The sequence below is a fragment of the Python bivittatus genome, unplaced genomic scaffold (genome assembly GCF_059951505.1).
Source record: "Python bivittatus isolate LINGU-HERP-01145 unplaced genomic scaffold, Pbiv_v1 ctg000000_np1212, whole genome shotgun sequence".
Classification (NCBI taxonomy): domain Eukaryota; kingdom Metazoa; phylum Chordata; class Lepidosauria; order Squamata; family Pythonidae; genus Python; species Python bivittatus.
Genome location: NW_028277028.1, coordinates 193,798 through 218,094, shown reverse-complemented (window position 1 = coordinate 218,094; position 24,297 = coordinate 193,798). Strand labels below are relative to the sequence as shown.

The window sequence follows — 24,297 nt, the reverse complement described above, 5'->3', positions numbered from 1 at the left end:
TTCATTTGAGGAAATTACCGGTGCAGTTTGAACTAAGGTTACCTCTATATTCTTTCTCCTAAACTTCAAAATCATTGAAACGAGAAGCATTAAAAATAACAACCATGCTTCTTGAAAGTAATGAGAGCTGCATGACGGTCTATAGTAAATGGGAGTTGAGAATGTTTATTGAGCCTCATTTAAATAAATTCATGTTATAAATATGTAATAAATTAAGCAAGAAACAGATCAATATAAGGAATTAAATGGGTTACAGAAAATGTTACATTGCTTTTCCTAAAACTGGATTTACAATAGCTCTTGTTTTAATATGATTGAAACATTATGGTATCAAATATGTTTGTTGTACAGTAATGCTCTTTCTGGTTTATTATTTTGACTGCTAATTCTTATGTTTTGTTTAACATAATTTTAATGCATTCTCTTTTCATAACAATATTGATATTTTCAGATTAGTTGTTAAAGTCTGAGGAATACTGTAGTAATAACAGATTGCCGGGAAGTCCCTGCAGACTTCTGGGATTGTAATAACAGACTTGGAAAAGTGTGTGCAGCTATTTTGGTTTTGAATGCTTATCTTGTATCCAGTCAAGCTATATACACTCAAGAAACAAGCAGCCACCATCCCCTCCTTACCAATGATTCATTTTTCTATTTTTTATAAATTATTTAAATTGTGCAGCATCAAGCATGGATTTCTTTTTTAAATAAAAAGCATACGAGCAAATACTTTTTAATGCAGTATATAATAGCAGATATAATTTTTTTTAACATCAGGGAGGAATAGAATTGTCCTAAAAGGTTGAATTCCAGTTTCCACTTACTTGTATCCACTGAACATCTTTTGAGTCCAGAATAACATGAGTTAATTATTTTAATTTTAAAAATCAAAGTAATTATTATTTCATGGCTGATTATTAGTTCATGCTAATTATCACATTTTCTCCCAGTAACTGGCAGTAGAAAACCAGCTATTTTGACCAGTATTCCATGGAGTTTTAGGGGGGCTGCAGTGTTGCCCTTTCTTCCCAAAGATTTATCAAGACACTTGCTTCATATGTGATGTGGGAAACAAAGCAAAGCCACAAGGCTAAGCCTTCCTCCCCACTCCTAGTTATCCTTGGAAAAATGGGAATTTGCAGCCTACCAAACAGCTCTCCAGTAGTATGTTGCTCCCCAGAAGCTTCCCAGTCAACCAACTGATGAATTGCTGGAGGAGTAGGGGGAGAACAGCAATATTAGGATCCCTTTTTGATCTGCTGGATCTTGTCACCAGGCCATACTGGAATTCCCCTAGTTATTATTAGAGGCGGGATCTGACATAGCTCAGGATTTCATGGCTTCTATGGCAACTATGAATTTGTCCTAAGTAATCTTGGACCCAGTTCATATAGGTAGACAAATATTAGGTGATTTCATTTTTGTTTCAGAGCAGTTGCTGGATAATCTTGAAATGGAGGACATTTTTCTGAGTCCTATGTCATGGTCAGATCATTTTCTGGTCTAGGTGAGTTTTCCACTATCTCCACAGGATGAGAGGACCTATTAAAAAGGTTCATCCCAGGTGCATTATGGAGCCAGATTACTTCTATAATATCAACAGAGGAAGACTAAAAGTAGACTTGATCAAGGACAGTTAGAGTGACGATGGCAAAATGCCCTTGCTGTATCAGAATGGTATGTGGTTGTCCAGTAGCCCTGTTTATGATTACTCAGTCCCTGTTGGGTAAGCAAAACAAGAAATTCTGTCACCTGGTCACCATGATACAATTGCATAACACTTTGTTGATAAAGTTGCTCAGATTCACAGAATCTGATGGTGGGTAGGGTGCTCTCTGGCATGAGCTTTAACATGTATAGTTTTGATCCCTGCTTTTCCCGTCTCCTGCAAATTGACAGTGTGGGTGTGTGGGTAGGTATGTCTAGGAGGCTGTCAGTGCCTCTTTGGGAGAGGGAGTTATTCTAGCAGACTTGATCAATTCATTTGGGGGAAGCAAAAATGGCCTGGTTAAAAAATGAGTCAAGATAAGGTGTATCCTAGTCATAGGAATATAAAGAAAAGTCTGTTCTAGGATGGAATATCAGAGCAGTGTGATAATTGCTTGGAGTATGTTGCTTAAAGGACTTAGGTTTCCCTGAAGAATGACAGGAGCTTTTTTTTTTTTTTTTTGCTGTTGTTGATATTAGATAAGTTATGGAATTCAGCTGCATGTGGCCCTGCAAAGCTCCCACAAAGCTAACTTCTTTTGAACTCTAATAGCATTGTATGAAATCAAATTCAGAATTTGGCTGGCATGTAAAACGCCATAAGCCTGTAAATGTTCCAAATGTTTGATGTACATAGGTTGACATGTACATAAAAGGTAAAGTCTAATCAAGACAAGATTTAATCCTGTTGATTTCATAAACATATCCATATAAGTAGTAATATGAAATTGGTTTGCCATTACTTTCATAGTAATCCTCAATCTGTCATTTCACTTCCATAGGCTTTTCATTCTTTTCTAGAAAGAATTTCCTCTCAACTGTGTTAGTTTTTTAAATCTAATGGATAATGTGAATACTTCTTTGGCTACAGCTAAGATAATTTTGGGGAAGTACATGAAGGAAAATGCCATCTCTCTTGTCAGGCAGATAACAGGAATAAAATGACTGCTTATCAGATGCTAGAGCTATTGTCTGCTGTTGTTTCAGATATGTTCTTCAAAGGGGCAGGTAGATGAGAAGTTGAAAGAAGCCATTGTAACAGCAGCATATAATACAGTGGAGGAAGTAGCCAAGCAGGTTGCTCTTAAACTGTTTCCCAGTTTAGTCGCCAGCATGAGTCACTTTGGTGACAGATCCCTTGGTTTAAGGTAATTCTGCTGATGCCAGGTAAGTGAATGGGAACCAACTGCAATTCAAGATGTGATCTTATTGGGACTTCCAGGGACAGTAATGGAGGATTGAAGATGGCTCCGCTTTTGTGGAGCTGACGACCACAGCAAAAAGAGGAGCTAGTGAATGGATCTGCTCCTCAGAACCCATCTCCAGATTAAGGACAGGATGAGGATCACCCACAAGTTTCCTCCATACAGAATCTCTCTACAAAGAGATTATAAAATAGCGATCTCCAGAGTTCTGGGAGCCAGGGGAAAAACATTATCCCTAAGCTGCAGTTCGGCACCTTTCAAAGAGATGCTGGATTTGCGTACTTCCTCTCTTAATTACTTTAGGAAGCTGCTTTTTAATGATTTCTTAGAAGTTACGAACGTTCCAAAGGGCAAGTTTTATTACGCTGGGAGAATCTCCTTCAATCCTGGATGAAAGAAGCTTGATGTAAGTGTAAAGATTGAAAAGAAAAGATTTACTTTTTCAAAACAGCAAAAAGGAAACTTGAATGTGGATTTTGGAAAGTTAAGGGGATACATTTGAAAGAATATATCATGTCGGGTGTTTAAAAAATGTATGAAAGAACATATGAAGTTTCTGAAATTAATTGTAAGAAATCCTCCCATGGGAAAGTTTTGTTGACTGGAAAATAAACAGATGATAAGAGGGTCTTGAAAGTTGTCTAGAGAGAACCAGAAAGAACAAATGATTACAATTAAAGGAGAAGGGACCCAATAATACAATGGAGCAATATTATTTGACTATACAAGAAATTAAGGTTGCTTGGGAACAATGTATTCGCCTCCATTGCTACAATGTACTCAGAAATTACTTACAAGATTGTCTGATACTGTAACAGAGGATAAAGAAGAACAACAGATTTTACTGGACAAAACAGAGATTAAGTCTGATTTAAATGTGGATTTGGAGTTTAAGAAAATGCTGGATTATAAAAGTGATAAAGTGAATCACTTTGTGTGAGATGGGTGGCTATATGAATGAATGAATGAATGAATGATGCAAATGGATTTAAAAATGCCAGAATATAAGAATGATATGGAAAAAGATGCCAAAATGGATTTACAAATGAAACCAACTGATGTTATAATAATTAAAGGGGATATACAAATAATAAATCAGAAAAATGACTTGGAAAGCCTTCTTGTTTGGGATTTACAAAAGGAATGTGTTAAACCAACGAAGCTGTTTCTGAGAGGAGACAAAGAGAAAATGATAAAAAATCAACTTGTGGGATACTATTTAACAGGATTAAAGATCAAGCTTTTTAGAAGTAAACAGAAGGCTTACAAAGTGAATTTATTTGATTATGGATTCTGGTAGCTATCAATGGGATTTCTTTTTGACCAGGACTGAATGGCAAGGTTTTAAGGATCTGTATATAAGTGGGGAAAGATTTCCTTTGCTTTACTTCTTAGAGAAAGTGAAAAGTTGGATTACAAAATGGCTTTTTTTGGTTATGTTTAAAATGGGCGATGACAAATTTGAAATATAAATAAATACGTATGTTATTATTTTTGGTAGCTCTTAATAGACTTTTGCTGATTCACAAGGGATGAGATATGGGAAGAATTTTCTTTTTTTATTGAAATACTAGAGAAGATGTTAAGTTAGTGAAATTGTTTATAGTTGAGAGAGGGGGAAGTCATCTTTTATATATTTTCTTTTTCTTTTCTTTTTTCTATCTCTGCACTTCCTTTTTTTCTTTACTTTTTATATTTTCTTTAGTTTGTATTAGTCTTTTATCTTTGTACTTGTAAACCCTAATAAAATTATTTTTAAAAAGTGATTTTGTTGAGGATGACAACCTGACTTATCTCTTCTGACTTGTGCTGAGGAGGTAAATTTATTACTCACAGGATTCTCTACCTGGTTTCTTTCTCAAGCAAGATTCAGAGACTAGGGACAAAATTATCTGTAACTATAGCCTCCTGTCCAGATGTCGCATCCCCACAGTAATGGCATGTATCTGAAGATGAATATTCAGTACTGAATATGCATTATATTTACATATCACTGATATTATTGTATTCCAGAGCAAACTGGAGTGATCCTGGAGTTTCCCTAAGATGTTTGTGCTGAAGGAATTCAGCTACAGTAGAGGCCACCCGGTAGAGACTGCCTTAAGATTCGAGGCTTTTGTGGCAACTGGTGCAATTACTAAATGACTTTATTCATTCTGGGTTTCATTTTCTGTGCAGTCATCTGGGTATAAAATAACTTTCTATCATGCAGAACAGTTCAAGGAAGGAAGGTTAGGAACCTAGAGGTTCAGGTCACCTATCCAATCTATGGATATATTTTTTTCCTGGTCACTTCAAGTCAATGTTGACTCCTGGCAACTGCATGGACCAGTCCCTGCAGGGTTCTTGGCAAGATTTCAGAAGTGGTTTGCCATTGCCTCCTTTCTAAGGTTGAGAAAGAGTGACTGGCCCAAACTCACTGAGTTCATGCTTAAGGCAGGACTAGAATTCACAGTTTCCCAGTTTCTAGCCTGATGCCTTAACCACTACACTGAACTGGGTCTCATGGAATAAGACTAAAAAGGAAAAAAAATGTCAGTGGGAGAAATTTTATTTTGGGGATCATGATCTGAGTTATCTTAGATGATGGACTTTTGGCACCTTAGAATAGGACAGGGAGAAATTGCATGAAGTGGGGCATTTTGGGGTACAGAGTGTTGGGTACCTGAGACTAATTCCCACTCCTGGTTCTCTGCTTTCAAACTGAGAGCCAAATTACTGGATCCTTAGAGCCCCTGGTCTCTGGCTATTACTTCTGAATTCCATTTCTTCCTATAATTAAACCTTCCTTCATCAATGTTCTTATTATGGTTGAGAAGTTAGACCTGGTTTATGTTACTGAAACCTAGATAGATGAAGAAGGGGGCTCTTGTTTCGGAGGTATGCTTATCTGGGTTTGGGGATTGGTATCAGCCCAGGGTGGGGAAGATGGAGTGGCAATTGGCATCCAGGTGACTCTGCTAGCCTAAAGGATTAGTCTGCAGATAATCAGATGTGAGGTCTTACTTGTGAAGTTGGACTCTGGACAAGTTGAAATTGCTGTGGTCTATGCAGCACAGTGGCATCCATGCCTCAATTGTTTAGCCTTGTTGCTAGGATGATGATGGAATCCACTAGGCTTATGGGGCTGGGGAACTTTAACTTGCCTTTGCTTGGGAAGGAGTCGAGGCAGCCCAAGAATTCATGGCCACCATGATAGCCATGAATCTGTCCCAGATAATCCAGAACCCCATTCACATTGGAGACTACACATTAGATCTGGTTTTTATCTTAGGGTAAATATAATGTTCTGTAGATGGGGGACATCACCATCTGTACCATGTTGTAGTCAGATCACTCTCTGATTACTATGGAGTTAACTGGTGCTATCAAGCTCTGCAGGGAGCATGTTATTGCTGTTCAGTCATTAAGTCGTGTCTGACTCTTCGTGACCCCATGAATCATATCGCGCCAGGCCTTCCTGTCCTTCACTGCCTCCCTCAGTTTGCTCAGTTTCATGCTCATTGCTTCAGTGATACTATCTAACCATCTCATCCTCTGCTGTCCCCTTCTCTTTTTGCCTTCAATCTTTCCCAGCATCAGGGTCTTTTCCAAAGAGTCCTCTCTTCGCATTAGGTGGCCAAAGTATCTGAGCTTGAGCTTCAGTATCAATCCTTCCAATGAGCAGTCAGGGTTGATTTCCTTTAGGATAGACTAGTTTGACCTCCTAGCAGTCCAGGGGACTTTTAAGTCTTCTCCAGCACCACAGTTCAAAGGCATCAATTCTTCAGCACTCAGCCTTCTTTATGGTCCAGCTCTCACAGCCATACTTTACTACTGGAAAAACCATAGCTTTGATTATGTGGATCTTTGTCGGCAAGGTGATGTCTCTACTTTTTAATATGCTGTCTACATTTGCCATAGCTTTCCTCCCAAGGAGCAAGCGTCTTTTCATTTCATGGCTGCAGTCTCTTCACTTGCGGAAGACAACAGCAAATCAGGCCAATTATGGGTAAGAGTTCATATTAGGTTCTATACCATGATGATAAGTATGGCAAAAAGTCAATATTTCTCTGCTTTTATTACCCCTATATAATGTCATCTAGCATCCTTTTAAAAGTGACTAAAAAGGGAAGGATGAGCTGGAAGATAATTTAGTGGGCTGCAATGAGAAATATTCTAGGCATCTGAAAGATAAAATTGTTTAGATCCACTCAGTGCTGGATGCTAGCTGGGCAGGTCCTGATGAGGTGACTGAAAGTAAGACTTGCAAAGTTATCTGGAATGAGTTTCATCCTGTGAGTTCTGAGGAAGTGGACAGGTTCTCTATAATATTGGCTATGGGAGATTTTGAGGAGGCTGAGAAAAGAACAGGAGTATCTCTAGACATAAACAATAATGGCTTATCTAATAAACAGCAGCTCAGTCCAGGTTGCAGATAGTCCAGAAAGAAGAGATTCAAACTGTTTGAGGAAACTCCTTCTTAATGAACTCGATAATAAAAGAGGGATGGAGGTTCCTATTGCAGCTTCCAAGATTATGTATCTTATCCGTAATTCTTGTGTTAAAATCTGTTATTGAAGTCTGTGTCATTTTTGCTTCCTTGATTGTGTCTTCCTGTGATTTTATTGACTTGGCCACTTGGTCCTTGTATTTTCAAATTGGTGAAAGCTTCCAAAGAGGTGAATGGGGGTTGGGTTGGGGTAGTGATAAATACATCCTTGAGTGAGAGGTTGATGTTGCTTGCATCAAGAGAGGCAGTGGGTACATCCCCTCAATATTATTATTATTGGTCCCTCAGTCAGCCAGTTGTTTAGACTGGATTTGGCATTTTTATCCACCTATTGAGTCCTTCCCAAGGATCTGGGATAGGTAGCTATTGTTTAATGGTGCTAAAGGTATTGTCGCAGGATGTAAGCTGTTCCAAGTAAAGCTGCCTTTTGCAGTTGACTATTATTATTGATGGCTGCACAGTCAGCCGAATGTTTAGACTGAATTTGGCATTTTTATCCACCTAGAGTCCTTCCTAAGGACCTGGGATAGGCAGATGTTGTTGTTCAATAGTGTTAAAGGTATTGTCTCAGGATGTCAGGTGTTCCAAGTAAAGCTGCCTTTTGCAATTGACTGATGGTGACTTTGTCAATGCTGATGATCTTCAAGTGGTACTCCAGATATTTGGGGATTGCACCCAAGGCACTTATTACCATTGGTATTATGTTTGCTTTCTTTTACCAGAGTCGTTCTATTTCTATTTGCAGATCTTTGTATCTTGTGATTTTCTCCAATTCTTTCTCTTCTATTCTGCTGTCTCCAGGTATTGCAATGTCCAGTATCCAGACTTTTTTGTCTGTTTTATCAAGAATTGTTAAGTCTGGGTTGTTATGTGGCAGGTGCTTCTCTGTCTGAATTCTAAAGTCCCAGAGCACTTTAACTTGTCTGTTTTGTTGTTCCACCAGTTATTGCTTGCAGGCAAATGGTATTTCTTGCAGATATCCCAATGCACCATTGTGCTACTTTGTCATGCCATTGTTTGTAGTCAGTTTGTGTGATCTTCTTGCAGCAGCTAACTAGGTGGTCCACTGTTTCTTCAGCTTTTCAGAGGTAGCATTTGCTGTCTGTTGCTGTCTTCTCAATTCTGGCTTTGTAGACATTTGTTCTTAAGGCTTGGTCTTGTGCAGCCAGAATTAGCCTCTCTGTCTCTTTCTTCAACTTTCCTGCTCTTAGCCATTTCCAGGTCTTGTTATCTGTTTTGTCTATTAGTGTTTGTGTGTGTGTGTGTGTGTGTGTGTGTGTGTGTATACTGGCCATGTAATGCTTTGCTTTGCCGTGCCCCTTTTCTAGTCTTCATTTGGTCTTTCTGGTAGGCCAGTTTGGTCTCTTCAGTATTCAGTAAGCCTTCATGGTGTACTAGTTTCATTGCATCTTCTTCACTGTCCTTCAGATATTCTTCTAATGCCCATTTTTCTTCTTCAGCTGTCTGGTGTACTTGCAACATTCCATGCCCACCTATGCTCCTTTGTAAGTAGAGTCTATCAACATTTCTGTGTGGATGAAGGGCATGATTCATTGTCGTCATTTTTCTGATCTTCCTATCCAGGGCTTCTAGTTCTACTTCAGCCCAGTCCACTATTCCAGCTGTGTATCTAATGACTGGAATTGCCCAGGTGTTAATTGCCTTGATGGTATTTCCTCCACTGAGTTTGGATTTTAAGATTTTGTTGGAGGTCTTTGATGGTTAGCTGTTCTTTTAGGAGGCTGTTTGCCTACTGAATTTAATTCTTTTTTTTTTTTAACACTTAAGCAGGATTTCTCTCGCTTTTCTTTTCTCTTCTTTACTTCTTCGTCTCTCATTTCTATCCAACTTTCTTCACCCCTTTTTATTTCTGCAGCCCCATCCATAAGTAAAGATTAAATTAAATTAAAGGTTAAATTAAATCAAAAGTTAAACCCCATACCCATTTAGTGTTGCTAGGGTTGATCTGAAGCCTGTTCCTCTCTGTCCAGACCCTGATACCCTCTAGACAAAGGGATTGTTTGGTCAGCCTGGGATGGTGTTGTATAACTCCTCATCCCATGCTGTTGAATTATCTCACCCAGCAGTTTCATGTAGATGTTGTTTCAATTTTGGTATGCCTAAATGTGTATTGTGCTTTTGTTTATACAGTATAGTATGCCAAATCCTATTTTTATGATTAAGTATACATGAAAAAAATTGTATATAAAATCATGTAGTAGTAATCAGACTGGGAATGTTTAATAGTAAAAGTTAAAGTATTTTAGCTGCTGGTATTTTATTAAGCAGTGGCAAGGAAACATGTTGCCATGGCTTTAGTTGCATTTTCATTTTACACGTAATTGTGTTATTTTTTTAATGGAATCCAACATCTAAATCTAAATCCACCTAGACTGATATGAAATCCAGTATTTTTTAAAGCTGATTCTATGATTCTTTGAGTTAATTACATAGCAGAACATTTATCAAGGCTAACCCTAACCTCTAAAGCTGGTACTGCATGGAATTTATTTAATTCAAACATCAGCTTAGATATATTTCTATTTAGATTTTTAAGAAAAAATGATTTTATATTAAGATTTTGAATAGTGTCATTCTTTTTAATATTATATACTAATACTTTTTGTATTAAGCTTCAACGAATAGGTGAAAATAGTCATCCTTTGGTACCCTCATTTATTTGAAAAGCATCTTTATCTATTAATGCTAATTAATGTTGGTGTCAGTGAATATACCTCATTATATACAGAAATGAACATGTCCAAATTGTATACTATAGAAACATCTAAGAGAGGAAAATTAACTGAACGTTTACTGATTTACTAGCATAAAGCATTTATATCCTACCAGGCCCCGGAGAGATAGGTGGCTAATATCCAAGTAAAAACTTATAAAATAGCAATGTTTATCATAACAGAAATAAGCATATTGGCAGAAACACACATTAGGGTTAAAAACAAGCAGTGACACAGCTCTTAATTTCTAATTGTCCTCTTTAAAAGCCAGGTCTTTGTTCTGCAAAAAATAGGAGTGTGAAGCTATATAGATTTCAGAGACAACATATTCTTTCATGTTATGGTCTCCTCTGAATCCTCTGAGTAATATATGAGCAGGCTCTAGAAGACTCCACTGGAAACAACTCTCTGACTCCAGGCCTGCATTTTTATCACTCTCGCTTGACATCCTAGGCTTCTCCTTCAACCCAGCTCATGGGATTCTCTGGTGCTAGAACAGACTGTTGCAGACAATGCTTGTATCCCTGCCTTTGCCTTTTTCTTGCTAACAGATCATTAATTACTCAAGTTCCAAAGCAAGTCTTAAGTGCTCTGAGGCTAATTATCCTTTCCCTGATTTCAACTATTCTTCGGAAGTTCCTCAGGCTTTCTATTAGCTGACACAGGACGCTCAGGGACGGGGCACTTTGAAAAAGGCCTAGAACTAGCTGCTACTTGATCTTTTATTGAGAAAGAATGGATCAAATAGGATAGGTAGATTCCCTCTGGAAGAAATGGCCCCCTGGGTAGCTTGGACCTAAACCATGTAGTCCTTTACTGGAAATAATACCATGAATTGTACCCAGAAACAAACTGGCAACTAGTGTAGCACCATATTATTGGTATAGCACTGGGACTCCATGGATCAGGGGGTGGAGCCTGTAAGGTTTGCCCCGTTCGACAGAGAAACTCTCGTGACACGTGTGGTTCACAAAAGAGGTTTACTCATGCGTAACGTAGCAGTCATAAGCAAAGCCAGGACTGGCTTGGTACAATTGCATCACTCGTTATATTCCCCCCTTCCCGCGCTCTTTTCCGCCCCGCGATCGCGTTACCACTGCGGATTATCGGCCCCCCAATAATCCCTCTTGATTGTCCATGATGGCAGGTTCAGTCAGGGTCCATTTCGCTAGGGACGAGGATAGAGTATCCTACATTGCCGAGCTGTTACACGGCCAAGCGGCTAGCTGGGTGATCGGACTATACGATGCCAACGCGGCGGAACTGCGGAGTTTCCCGGACTTCATGCAGGCGCTCCGGGACAGATTCGAGAACACATTGAGCGCCAAACGGGCTGAGGACGACATCCTGCAGTTCAGACAGTGGGACAAGTTGGTATCGGAGTACGCCCTGGAGTTCCGGAGGTTGGTAGAGAAACTCACGGACTGGCCAGAGTCCCTGAGGGTGAAGTATTTTAAGAAGGGGCTCAATCCAGAGATCCTGGAGCGGGCACTGGGACGGGATGACCCGTCCACAGTGAAAGAGTGGATCTGGCTGGCCGGAACGGTGGAATCGGCGTGGCGGCAGATTCAACAAAGCGCGAGGCGACGGGACCAGACGAGGGGCCGGCCGATGGAGAGACCCCCAGAGGAAAGGCGGAGCAGTCGGCGGCAGTCCACCAGGGGGCGAGAGGCGACCAGAACCCCGAACCTGTCCTTCCGGTGCGGAGGCAGAGGCCACCGAGTGGCGCAGTGCCCGACGGAGGGGGAAGGAGCCTCACCACGGCCCGAAGTCAAGCCCCCGCGTCCTACCGGGAAAAGGGCCGGCGACCGACCGCGGAAGAGTGCAGTGGCGGCGGTGACCGAAAGAGGACGGAGGGGGTGGTCGACCCCGGAGACGGCGTCCTCCAGAGAGGACTCGGAGCCGGCGGGAAACGAGGCGCGCTCGCACTGAACGGCGTCCCAGTGCGAGCAGGGGAACCGAGGCGTGCGGACCCAATCGGGGATGAGGACTGCCCTCCGTTCCGGGTGAGGATACACATCCGGGGGGTGAGATCCGGAGGGGAGGCACAGCTGCGGGCGCTGCTGGATTCAGGCTGCACCCACTGCTTGATGCACCCAGCTGTGGTCTTGGGACTCGGACTACAGCTGAGGCGCCTCCGGGAGCCCATTGCATTCAGCCAGCTAGACGGCTCGCTGGCGGGGGGGGGCCAGCTCAGTATTACACCGAGCCGGTCCAGATGACGATAGGGAGCCACCGGGAAGAACTAAGATTTGTGGTGGTCCCGGTGGCCGACTACGCGGTGGTGCTCGGCTTGGCGTGGCTGCGGTGACGGAACCCACGGGTCGACTGGACGGCGGAGGCAGTGCGATTCGGGGTCGACAGGCCGGCGGCGTGCGAGAGCAGAGGGGACCGGGCCGTGGCGACGGGCGCGACCGCAACCACAGACGGGCAAGTGGAGGATCCGAGGCACAGGGAGGCGAGGCGAGAGCAGACGGAGCCCGAGACCCGGGCAGCAACAGCAGCAACAGCAGCGCCGGAACCCCGGAGACTCGCAACGATCCCGAGGCGTGGAGAGGCAGCGGCGACTGGCGGAACAACTGCAAAGCGAGAGACAAAGTCCGGGGAACCCACGACAAGCGGCGGAATCCCGAGGCAATATCGAGACCTGGTGGCGGCGTTCGGGGAGAAGGAGTCCAACCAGCTCCCTCTACACCGACCCAGTGATTGCGCCATCGAGTTAGAGCCAGGGGCAAAGCTGCCCAAACTGAAAATGTACTGTCAATGAGGGAGATGGGGGCTCTGCGGGAGTTCATAGACAAGAACCTAGCGCGGGGATTCATCCAACCCGCGAAGTCACCATTAGCGGCCCCGGTACTATTCCGGGAGAAGGATGGCTCGCTCCGGACGTGCGTGGACTACCGGGGGCTGAACGCAATCAGCACCGAGTACAAATACCCCCTCCCCCTGATGAAGGACTTAATGTCGCACCTATCTAAGGGGAGGGTGTTCACAAAACTGGACTTGCGCGAAGCTTACTTTAGGGTCAGGATCCGCGCTAAGGATGAGTGGAAAACGGCGTTCAACACGCCGTTCGGAAGCTACCAGTTTTCCGTGATGCCGTTCGGATTAAAAGGGGCCCCGGGGGTGTTTATGAAGCTAATAAAGGAGGTGCTGCACGACCTACTCTGCCGGGGCGTCCTGGTGTACCTGGACGACATCCTCATCTACACCGAAACCCTGGCGGAGCACGTGAGCCTGGTGCGCACGGTGCTCCAGAGACTGTTGAAGGCGCAGCTGTACGCGAAGCTATCAAAATGCGAGTTTCATCGGGAGCAGCTGGACTACCTCGGCTACTGGATATCCAGTCGGGGAATTGAGATGGACCCGGCGAAAGTAAAAGATGTTCTGGGCTGGGAAGCGCCGCGAACCCGGAGGGAACTTCAAAGCTTCTTGGGGTTTGCGAACTTCTACAGACAGTTTATCCCGAACTTCGCCCAAATCGCCCTTCCCCTAACAGACTTACTAAAAACCAAGGGCACTGGAAAACCCCCCAAGCCCAGCATGACACTCGCGTGGACTGCGGAATGCCAGGGGGCGTTTGAGGAGCTAAAACGGCGGTTCACAGCAGAGCCGATCCTGCGCCATCCCGACCCAGATTGGCGGTTTATCATACAAGTAGATGCGTCAGACGTGGCAACGGGGGCGGTCCTGCTCCAGCCCAGCCCGGAGGGGGCCATCCACCCATGCGCCTACGTCTCCCACAAATTCACAGAGACAGAGAAAAGGTGGATGGTGTGGGAGAAAGACGCGTACGCCGTCAAGTGGGCGCTAGCCACGTGGAGGCATCTATTGGAGGGGGCAGCCGAACCATTCGAGGAGTGGACGGACCACAAGAACCTCGAGGCCCTGAAGGCCCCGCGTAAGCTATCCCCCAAGCAGGCGCGGTGGTCCCATTACATCGAGAGGTTCAGGTTCACCCTAAAACACATCCCCGGGAAGCGCAACTTCCTAGCAGACGGGTTGTCTCGTGTGCCCCAGCACGCCAGCCTACGAGAGGAGATCGTGGACTCCATCATCCCTGACAGCAGGCAGGCTGCAAAGGCGGTGACCCGGAGCCAGACCAAGGGGGAGCGACGGGACGCGGCGCCTGAGGTAAAGCAAGGGTTTGCGGAGGCGGCGGAGCGGGATGATTGGCTCAAGCAAAACCGAGAAGCGCTAACCAGCCAAGAGGGTTTGTGGTGGCACAAAGGGAAGTTGTACGTGCCCGAGGGGTGCCGACGGGAGGTCATGGAAAGAGCCCACGACAGCCGGAAGGCGGGGCATTATGGCTTCGTGAAGATGCTCCACTTAATTCGGCGGCAGTTCTGGTGGCCAACGCTCCGGAAGGACTTGGAGGCATACTCGGGGGGTTGCCCGGTGTGCGCGACGGCGAAAGGGGCCAAAGGCAAGCCTAGGGGGTTACTTCAGTTCGTAGCGGAGCCCGACGGCCCATGGCAAGAGATCGCCATGGACTTTATAGCAGAGCTCCCGGAGAGTAAGGGGAAGAACGCAATTTGGGTGGTTACGGACTAATTCTTCCAACAAGTGCACTTTGTAGCGTGCCGGCAAGTCCCCACGGCAGAGAGGTTGGCGAGGCTGTTTGTGCAACATATTTACGGGCTGCACGGTGCGCCCCGATGGGTCGTCAGCGATCGGGGTGGCAACCATCGCGCTGTCCTGGAGGGAGTTCCTGAAGCGGGTGGGGACGAAGCAAGCCCTTTCCTCCGCGGCGCATCCGCAGACGGACGGAGCCACGGAACGCCTGAACGGGGGGCTCGAACAGTACCTGTGCTGCTACGTGGGGCACCAACAGGACGATTGGGCGGAGCTACTGCCATTCACGGAAGTAGCATACAATAACGCCGTCCACAAAAGTATCGGCTTTTCTCCATTTAAAGTAGCCACCGGGAGAGACTTCGTCCCCATGCCAGAGTTGCCTCAGCCGGAATCCCAAATCAACTCCCTAGATGCCTGGTTCGCCCAAATTGACGCCACCCGGCGAGCGGCGCACGTGTCATTGCAAAGAGCCAAAGCCGATTACAAAAAACACGCGGACCGCAAGAGACTCCCCGAGGGGCAGTGGAAAGTGGGGGACCAGGTGTATCTGTCAACCAAAAACCTAAAGACACACCAGACATCGAAAAAACTCAGCCCGAGGTTTGTGAGGCCGTTCCCCATTGCAGAGGTCATCAATCCAGTAACCGTCAGGCTGGCGCTCCCGAAAAGCCTCGGGAAGATCCACCTGGTGTTCCACTGCAGCCTGCTAAAGCTGCACCAGCCAGGGAAAGCCTGGCACAAGGCAGAGGGGGTGCCACCACCCATCATGGTCGGGGGGGAGCAGCATTTCGAGATCAACCAGATACTGGACGCCAGGAGGCACAAGGGGCAGGTCCAGCTCCTAGTGCAATGGAAACATTTTCCCAAGTCCCACAGCGAATGGGTAAGCAAAACCCACATAAGAGCACCGGACCTAGTGCGGGACTTTTACAACAAATACCCCGGGAAAACGAAATAAAGTCGGGGGGGAGTTGTCTTCAGGGGGGCAGTATGTCAGGTTCGGTCAGCACGGGGCTTCAGGGAAGCTCGCAGCCAGACCACGCGAACTCAACCGGCGGCAGCTAGCGAGGAAAAGAGGAACTGAAAAGAGGAACGAGGCTGCAGGCAGCGAAACAAGATCGCCGCGCAACACAGAACTCTCGGGCTTGCACGTAACGGGGGGGACCAACCCAAGCCGGAGGGTTCTGTGTTGCGCGGCGATCTTGTTTCGCTGCCCGCGGCCCCGTTCATTGTTGGCTCGCGCCGTTATCAGTGTATAGTTAAAGCTTCCGCTGCGGTTTTCCTGTTTGTCTGGGCGCAGGTGGCCCATTAATTAGCGGCGCTTTCAGTTCCTCTTTTCCTCGCTAGCTGCCGCCGGTGGAGTTCGCGTGGTCAGGCTGCGAGCTTCCCCGAAGCCCTGTGCTGACCGAACCTGACAGAGCCAACTCAGCAACCTAGCAATACATGTCTTTTTAAGTTCCTGCCCTTTTAAAAATTTTATTACTTTTTAAAAAGCTTTTCATAACCTTGTTTTTTTCTTTTTTTTATAGTTATAGTTATAATAAGCTTTTTACAACATTGTAGTTTTTAAATTGGATTCTTATATTACTTTTTTTCTTGTTTAAACTCATTCATATTTTCCTACGGCGAGACAAATGTGGAGTAAAAATCATTAGTAAAAGCCCCAGAGTGGATCTAACATTATGGGAAAAAGGAAGATTCGACATGGAAACAGTCCAAGCTCTCTTTCTTCTTCTTCAAAGTCTCCTAAATGACCAAAAATAGAAGAACTACTTAAACAAAAGGAAACTGTAAGTAAAATAAAGCTTTCTCCTAATCTCTCCCACAGCAGACCATGAATAATTCGAATGGGATTTCCAAACCAAACTCGAAAAGCAACAGTTACTAGATATCTCATTATCCCTTAGGGAAGAGCTAAACGAAAATTGGGTTTCCATCCAGGACTCACACCACGGGTCTCCTGCACAATTAGCTAGCTCACCTAAAAACCTCAAGGGAAACAAAAACAAGCCTAAAAACAGAATACAAAACCAGAACTGGGAGAGACGTCCCTGGGACAACACAACAGACTACATGACAAAGCAATGTCTTCTTAGAGCCCATACTGTCATTTCACTGTTTGAGCAACTGTCTGATATAAAACACAATAAAGATTTGTTAAAAAAAGACTTTGAGATTTTTGTTTCTAAACATGATCCCTGCCTCACTAAATCAAAGGCAGAAGCTATGACAAAGCAAGACTCTCTTAACATGTGTTTGGTTAAAGAGCAAGTTGTTAAAGGAAAACAAACTGATAAAAGCGAGCAATGACGCCAACAAATCCCAACCCTCTCATAAGATAAAAGGAGACAATATACATACTATCTCTTCCCAGGGTTTAGTGGAAAAACCTCCCTGTAAGCAAAAATGCATACTACAACCACAGCAGGTTGCTCTCTGTATCTCCCTGAATAAAATCAACACAGGACGCTGGGACACCAGTAGAGCAATCAAAACCTCACTAGGACAACTCTTGCACTGTCATCATAGATTGATTGATTTGGATACTATCGAATGGCTTCCTATAATGCAAAATCGAAAACGGATTTTGCTATCGTTCAAACAGCCTACCATTCCATCCATGATATTCAAGATGAGACCATATTTAGCAACCTTTCAAATTTTTCCTACCAGAGTGAGGTAATAGTTAATCCCTTATGCGGCTTTGCTGTACCCAGATGCCATTCCTACACCAAAATTGCAACAAGCTTTCCCCCCCCTCACAAGACCATGAAAAAGCAAGGCAGTGGGGGTCAGTTTTTTCTTCAACCAGACATTATGTCCGATCCAGCTGAAACAGACCTTATCTGTGCCTTTGGCTCCCTGTCCAGGAAGGAACAAGATAACATCATATTTAAGCTAGAAAATCTAAAGAAAACCTTACTGGACTCTATTGCTATTGCAGAACCCCTCATTGACTTAGTGTCTCCAACTATTGACCCAAATTACTATCAACTGGTGGATATTGATTTGGAGGAAAATCAGTACCGAAATAACAACTGTTCTAACCCTCATGAGATGAATGGGGTCTTCCTTGGAGAGCACCAGTATATGCAAACTACCGAGGAGGCAGATTCCCTTAGACCACAGTCAGACGCTGACCAACGCCTTGTGGATACCAGATCTCCTCCATGTGATGGCTTGTCTCCACATTCTGTGGATTACCCTAATCATATCTCACAAAAATCAGACGTGAATACATCTGGCTCCCCCTATCCTGTATCTGTTGAGAAATGACTGAATATGCCACCCCATAACCCTTACAGGTACCTTACAGGTATCCCTTAACCAGCTTTTCCACCCCACCCCTTACAGGTATTGTTAAGGATCAAGCAATTCACATGTTATCATGGAACCTTGCTGGATGGAAAAACAAACTACACAAGTGTTCTGATTTTCTGTCCAACTTTGATTTAATTGCAGTCCAAGAAACCTGGTTAACAGCTGATGATGAGCAGATCTTGATCCCTGGTTTCAAATCCTGGTTTACTCCAGCACAGAAAATAAAAGAAAGGCCGGGCAATAGGGGGTTTGGCCATTTTGATTAAGGAAGACCTAGGATGGAAGGGTTCTGAAACTCCTTTGGATGCCTCTTCTCCCTTTTGTTTAGCTGTCAAGTTTCAATATAATGCACTTAAGCTCATGATGTTAAATATTTACATACCTCCACAGTCCTCCATATAAAATCTCCCAAAGTGGTTATAATTATTCTGGGAGATTTTAATGCAAGGCTCGGGCCCAATATACAACAGCACATTACCAATATGAATATCCCCAAAGAATTACTTCTGCTATTTCTCTCATGGTCTTTTAGGTACCAGAAAAGCAATGCCACCGGTATACGGTTGCTAAAGCTGCTGTTTAAAGGTAATTTGCAAGGGAGTAAGGACCATAGCTTTGTTTACCCCTACACCTATCATCAAGTGAAATCAAGCAGCACATTAGACTATATATGCGTCTCAAACAGCAGGGTCCTTTTTCTCAGAAATTCAGGTATACGAAAGAGAGGATAGCGATCACCAACTGGTCGCTGTAAAATTTCGTGGGAATTCAGACCTTAGACACTTCACTGAAAAAGACAGATGGATTTTACAGCATCTACAGGTCCATCAGGCCAGAAGAATAAAGTGGGCCCGAGTTGATGCAAAAGCCCTGACTGATTATTTGCATTCCACTCAAGCACAGTCATTTGTAGACACACTTGCTGCACCAGACTCTGAGACTGTCACCACTTTTGCAGCTTATCGAAATATAAGTGAAGGTTTAAGAACATTCTTAACTGATGAGGCCCACCCCAAAAGGCTCCCAAGAAAAGGCCCTCACTGGTTTGATACAGAGTATTATGCAGAGAGAAAAAGATTAAGGCAAGCAATGCGGATTGCACGGACTCAACCCTCAAAGAATAATCATACTGTCATGCTGGCGCTTAGACAAAACTACAAGAAAACTATTAAGCGCAAAAAAATCTCTATCTAGCCTCACTTTGGCTAAATCTAGAATTAGCTGCTAAAAATACAAACCCAGTCTTTTTCTAGCATTCGGTCACAGGAATACTGAAGGAACGCAGGTTTGCCTTGGATATACCAATATCCGCCACCACTTGGGAGGAATATTATAGCCAACTTTTCAGAGTCCCAAGTGATAACGGAATGGTAGATACTCAAAATGCAGCACAGAAGGATTGTAGCTTTCCTCCACTCTGGCCCCCAATGACCGAACAGGAGATTAGAGGACTTATATAGACTCTGAAGCCTAACAAGGCCCCTGTGAAGATCTCTTTCCACCTGAATTATTTAAAGGACATGTTAATTGGTGGGCACCCCTACTTGCAGGCTTATTCACCCACATAAATAACTCCTGCCAAATTCCAGCTGGTTGGGAGCTCTTTATTGTGATCCCATCTATAAAAAGGGGGACAAGGGGGACCCCTCAAATTACCGACCAATTAGTTTAATAGACATAGTAGCCAAACTGTATGCTAAATATCTCCTATATAAGATTGAGAATTGGGTGAATGAAAAAGACCTGCTACCTGAAGAGCAATCTGGTTTTAGACCTGGACGCTCAACCATTGCCAACTGTTTTACTCTATGTCACCTAATAGACAAATATTCAGCTAATGGGAACCAATTGTATACTACCTTCATCGATCTTAGGGCAGCATTTGACTCGATAAATAGGGACCTCCTTTGGAAGAAACTAACAGATATGAACATGGAACCCAGATTCCTTTTATTAATCAAGGCATTATATTCAAACTCCTGCCTAAGTGTACGTACTGGAGCAAATGGTGCCCTAACAGGAACCATTAATACTTACAAAGGGGTCAGACAAGGATGCATATTGGACCCCATTTTGTTTAATCTATGTGACATCCCAAAGTTTTTATATTCAACAGACACACACATGCCCAAAATTGAAAACAAAGGTAAATATACTGCTCTACGTAGACGATATGGTATTGATGTCACACACCGAAGTACGAATGAGAAGGCTGCTACGTAAGATTAGTACATATTGCACATGTAACTACCTGTCTATTAACAAATCTAAGACCAAGGTAGTCATCTTTGGGAAAAGGCGGATCAAATATAATTGGACCCTGGACGGGAAACATATAGAACAAGTTAAGTCCCATCTATATCTACGGCTCATTTTTACTGAAACAGGTTCATGGCTCACCCACTACAAGAGAAGTTCCATAAAAGCTACAGCCTGTGCCAATGCCTTAAGGTAGTTAACTAACCACAGTTACCCAGGATCGTTAACTCTAATCATAAAGGTTTATAACAGTAAAATCATCCCAATGCTTACCTATGGGGCAGAACTGTGAGGAAGCTCAAATGTCCTTTTGTTTGAACAGATACAGTCTTCATTTCTGAAATGTATTTTGGGAGTGGATAAGTCCACCCCAACCCAAGCGGTAAGAGCAGAGTTAGGTATTCCCCCCATACAAAGTCATTTGGTAACAAAAGTATTCAATTACTGGTTGAAGATCCTATCTATGGACTCAGAAAGATTACCAAAGCTTTGTTTTGAAGAAGAGTTGCACAATAAGCCTCCTCGTGCTTAGGCAGTCCGACTTACCAATACAATTTCCCAATATGGATTTTCAACCCACTTCCCAGTACAATCAGACTTGAAGGCCAAAAAAAGTTTTAAACAAAGGGTTTTGGATATGGCTGCCCAAGAGGATATAGCACACCTTAAACATCTCAAGTCCTTGAAGTGGCTGGCCCAACAGAAATCAGTCTTCCAACTAGAAAAGTATCTAACAACTCCTTTACCCCAATATCTTAGAAGAGCTTTTACCAGAGCTCATTTCGACCAGTTAGACTCTATGGGAAGATATGGGAGATTTCAAGGAGTCCCATATGAAGAAAAACTATGTATTTGTGGCACCCCAGCTATTGAAGATACTGCACACATCCTGTTTGATTGTAGATTATATTGTAGAGGGCTGACCATTTAGATTTATATTTAAAAAATAAAAAATACTGGAGCAGCCAGCAGAAACTTTCCTACTTTTTACAGGGCAAGAACCTGCGTATCACCAGTAAGACTACACTCTTTATATCAAAGGCAGTTATAAAGAGGGCAGATTACTTAGATCAGATTGGTGTTGACTGCAGGGGTGATGGCTTAACATGAACTTGTACCATAGTTTTAGTTATATTTATATTTTTATTCTTGTATGTTTACAATGGCATTTTTTATTTTATCTTATTTCCTTTATACTTGATATGGTCAATAGACTAAATCAATAAAGTTGGGGAAAAAATGGTATAGCACTGCTGTAGTGGTTCTCACCCACCAGCATATAGGTTGCTGCATTCTGTACCAGTTAAAATGTTCAGGTACACTCAAAGAACAGTCCCATATAGAGCATGTTACAGTGGTCTGCTTTGAAGTAGTAAGGATGTAAGTGATTGTTACTATGTATTAAATGAAACTGTCCTAATTTAATATTTCATGTTACCTAGAAATAAACCCAGATTGATCAAGAAATATGTAATTACTTAAAAATATGTTTAACTTATTAGTGAATACTGAATATACTTATATATAATATAATGTAACATAATATATATGTGATATAATACTTATATCACATCTGTTGAGGGTCTTAGTTATGCTAAGAAATCTAATGAAAAGAATCTAAGAATCAGGAATTTGTACTTATAAATTATTATTATTGTTGTTGTTCTAATTTTGCTTTTATTAATCATCTACAAGTAGGATCATAGAATCATAGTGCTGGAAGGAACCTTGATGGTTTTCTAATCTGTTGTCCAGGCAGGATCCTCATACCCTCCCAGACAAATGGCTCTCCAACTTAGAGCACTTATGATTCCAAGAGACAGACTGTTCCACAGCTTAATAGCTTTCACTGTCAAGAAAATTATTATTTCAAGTTTGGATCTCTCTCTGTAAAGCTTCCACCCACTGGATTCTTGGCAGCTATGGAGAACAAATCCACATGCTCTTCCCTATGACCTCCCTTCAGTTATTGGAGGACTGCTATCATGTCTTCCCTTAGCCTTCTCTTCTTTAAGCTACACATACTCGGTTCCTTTAATCATTCTTCATTAATGTTAGAAATAATTTTTTTTCAGTATTGCAATGTCTCATAATTTAGAATACCATGTTTTAAGATTTAATATATTCAGTTTTGTACAATTGGCAGCAAATAGTAAGTTGAGCTTCAGTAATCATCTTTTTGCCTAATATCAGTTTCTATAAAGATATTCAGTAAATATAAAGTAGGATTAAATATAAAGTAGGATTAAACACAGAGAATTTTGGTCATTTCTTTAAACACAATATTCCAAAACTGTGCTATAGCTGGGCATGTCCACCATAGGTGCCAATTAGGTATCCTTTCCTCACAGCCCTGCCAGCACTTAAAGTAGATCCAGATATGTGCACAATTGTATTGGTGTGTGATATCATCTCTACCTTAGGCTTAGGCATTCTCCTTAAGTTAGCTGATACCAATCAAGATATCTTAGATGTCCAGTGTGGGGCACTGTGGATTGGTAAAGGTGATATCCAGATCTTTCTCCCAACAAGAATGCAAGCCATTACCATTTGCAGATGAAATTCTAGTGGGGCATATGTAGATCTCTGAAACATGACCTTTCTTATTACTTTCCTTAATCTCTAAGAGAAATTCAGATGGTGTAAGAGTTCTAAGTGCGGAGATCTGAACTTTTGAGTCTGAGAAGAAGCACTGTAGTTGTAATAAGACAAGCCAATTATTATTAAATTGGAGAGAGTAAGAGCAAGTTGTTTCACAATAACTGAGTTTTTAGATTTGTAAAAAAATTAATTGTAACAAGTTCTAGTTGTTTTATCTGAGTTTGTATAAATATTTGTGGAAAAGATGGATGGTTCATAATGAAAAGTAAAAGGGAAATAGCTGGTAAAAGTTGCTTTTGGCACAGCAACCAACTTGAGATAAAGCAGAGTATAAAGGAGTTATTAACTGATTTGATCTTTTTTGTAGAGTCTAGATAATTTCATAAAAGGGTAGAAATTTGTCAAAAGAAGTTTCAGTTTGTGGCAGTTCAATTTGTATTCATCTCTTACCCTGTGGATATATCAAATTAATCAACTGTTTTAACTAATATGCATAAAAATAGTTACATAAATTGGGAATACCGCACCCTCCATCTCTTGATTGCCTATTTAATTAATTTAAAGGAAAGCTTAGATTCCTTATTCTGAAAGATGAAAGGATTTTAAATTCTTTGCCAATGTTATATGTTCTCTGATATTTTCTATGGTATTTGAAATAAGAACAAAGCATTTGGGAAGAAATTTCATTTGAATTGTAGTTATTCTGGCTAAGATTGTTAAGGATTGGTCATGCCAATTTACTAACTGTGATTGCATTTTCTTACGTAAATTATATTCACATGTCAGTTTACTGGGATTTTTGGCAACATCTTTCCTAAATATTTCAGTATGTTAACACAAATTTGGAGTTTATAAAGTTAGTAGATATGATTTTGAATATTAGGATTAAGTTTAATGGACATGATTTCTGATTTATTCAAATTAATCCTAAAGCCAGCTATTTTTTCAAAAAATTGTAAGTTTTTCACTACCACAAGAATAGTATAAATTGTATCATCTGTGAAAACAGCTATACCCTCTGAATTCAGAGACAAGACCGTGTAATTCTTAATTTTTATATCCCTCTTATATCAAGATTGGTTAAAAGTTATATAACCAAAGTTCCAGTACTAAGCAAATAGCAAGTGGTATCTCTTTATAATACTTTTAATGTATAGGGAATATGTGGTCATCTGCAAACTTGATGAGCGCTCCTTTTATTTTCTCATCTATGACATTTATGAAAATGTTGAAAAGCACTGGGTCCAGGACAGAGCTGTGAGGACCCACTGGATATTTCCCTCCATGTTCACATAGAGCCATTAAGGACCATGTGTTGGGTTCAGTTGTTCAGGCAGCTACAAATCATCTGGTAGTGGGACTGTCCACCCCACACTGTTCCATTCTATCTGTCTGTCTA

General features: G+C 42.5%; 1 protein-coding gene across 3 annotated transcripts in view; it reads left to right on the top strand.

Annotated features, from left to right (window-relative positions):
* The window catches only part of TMEM245 (transmembrane protein 245), a 128,213-nt gene that overhangs the window by 1,124 nt on the left and 102,792 nt on the right, over positions 1–24,297 (top strand). The gene's annotated exons all lie outside the window — the stretch shown is intronic.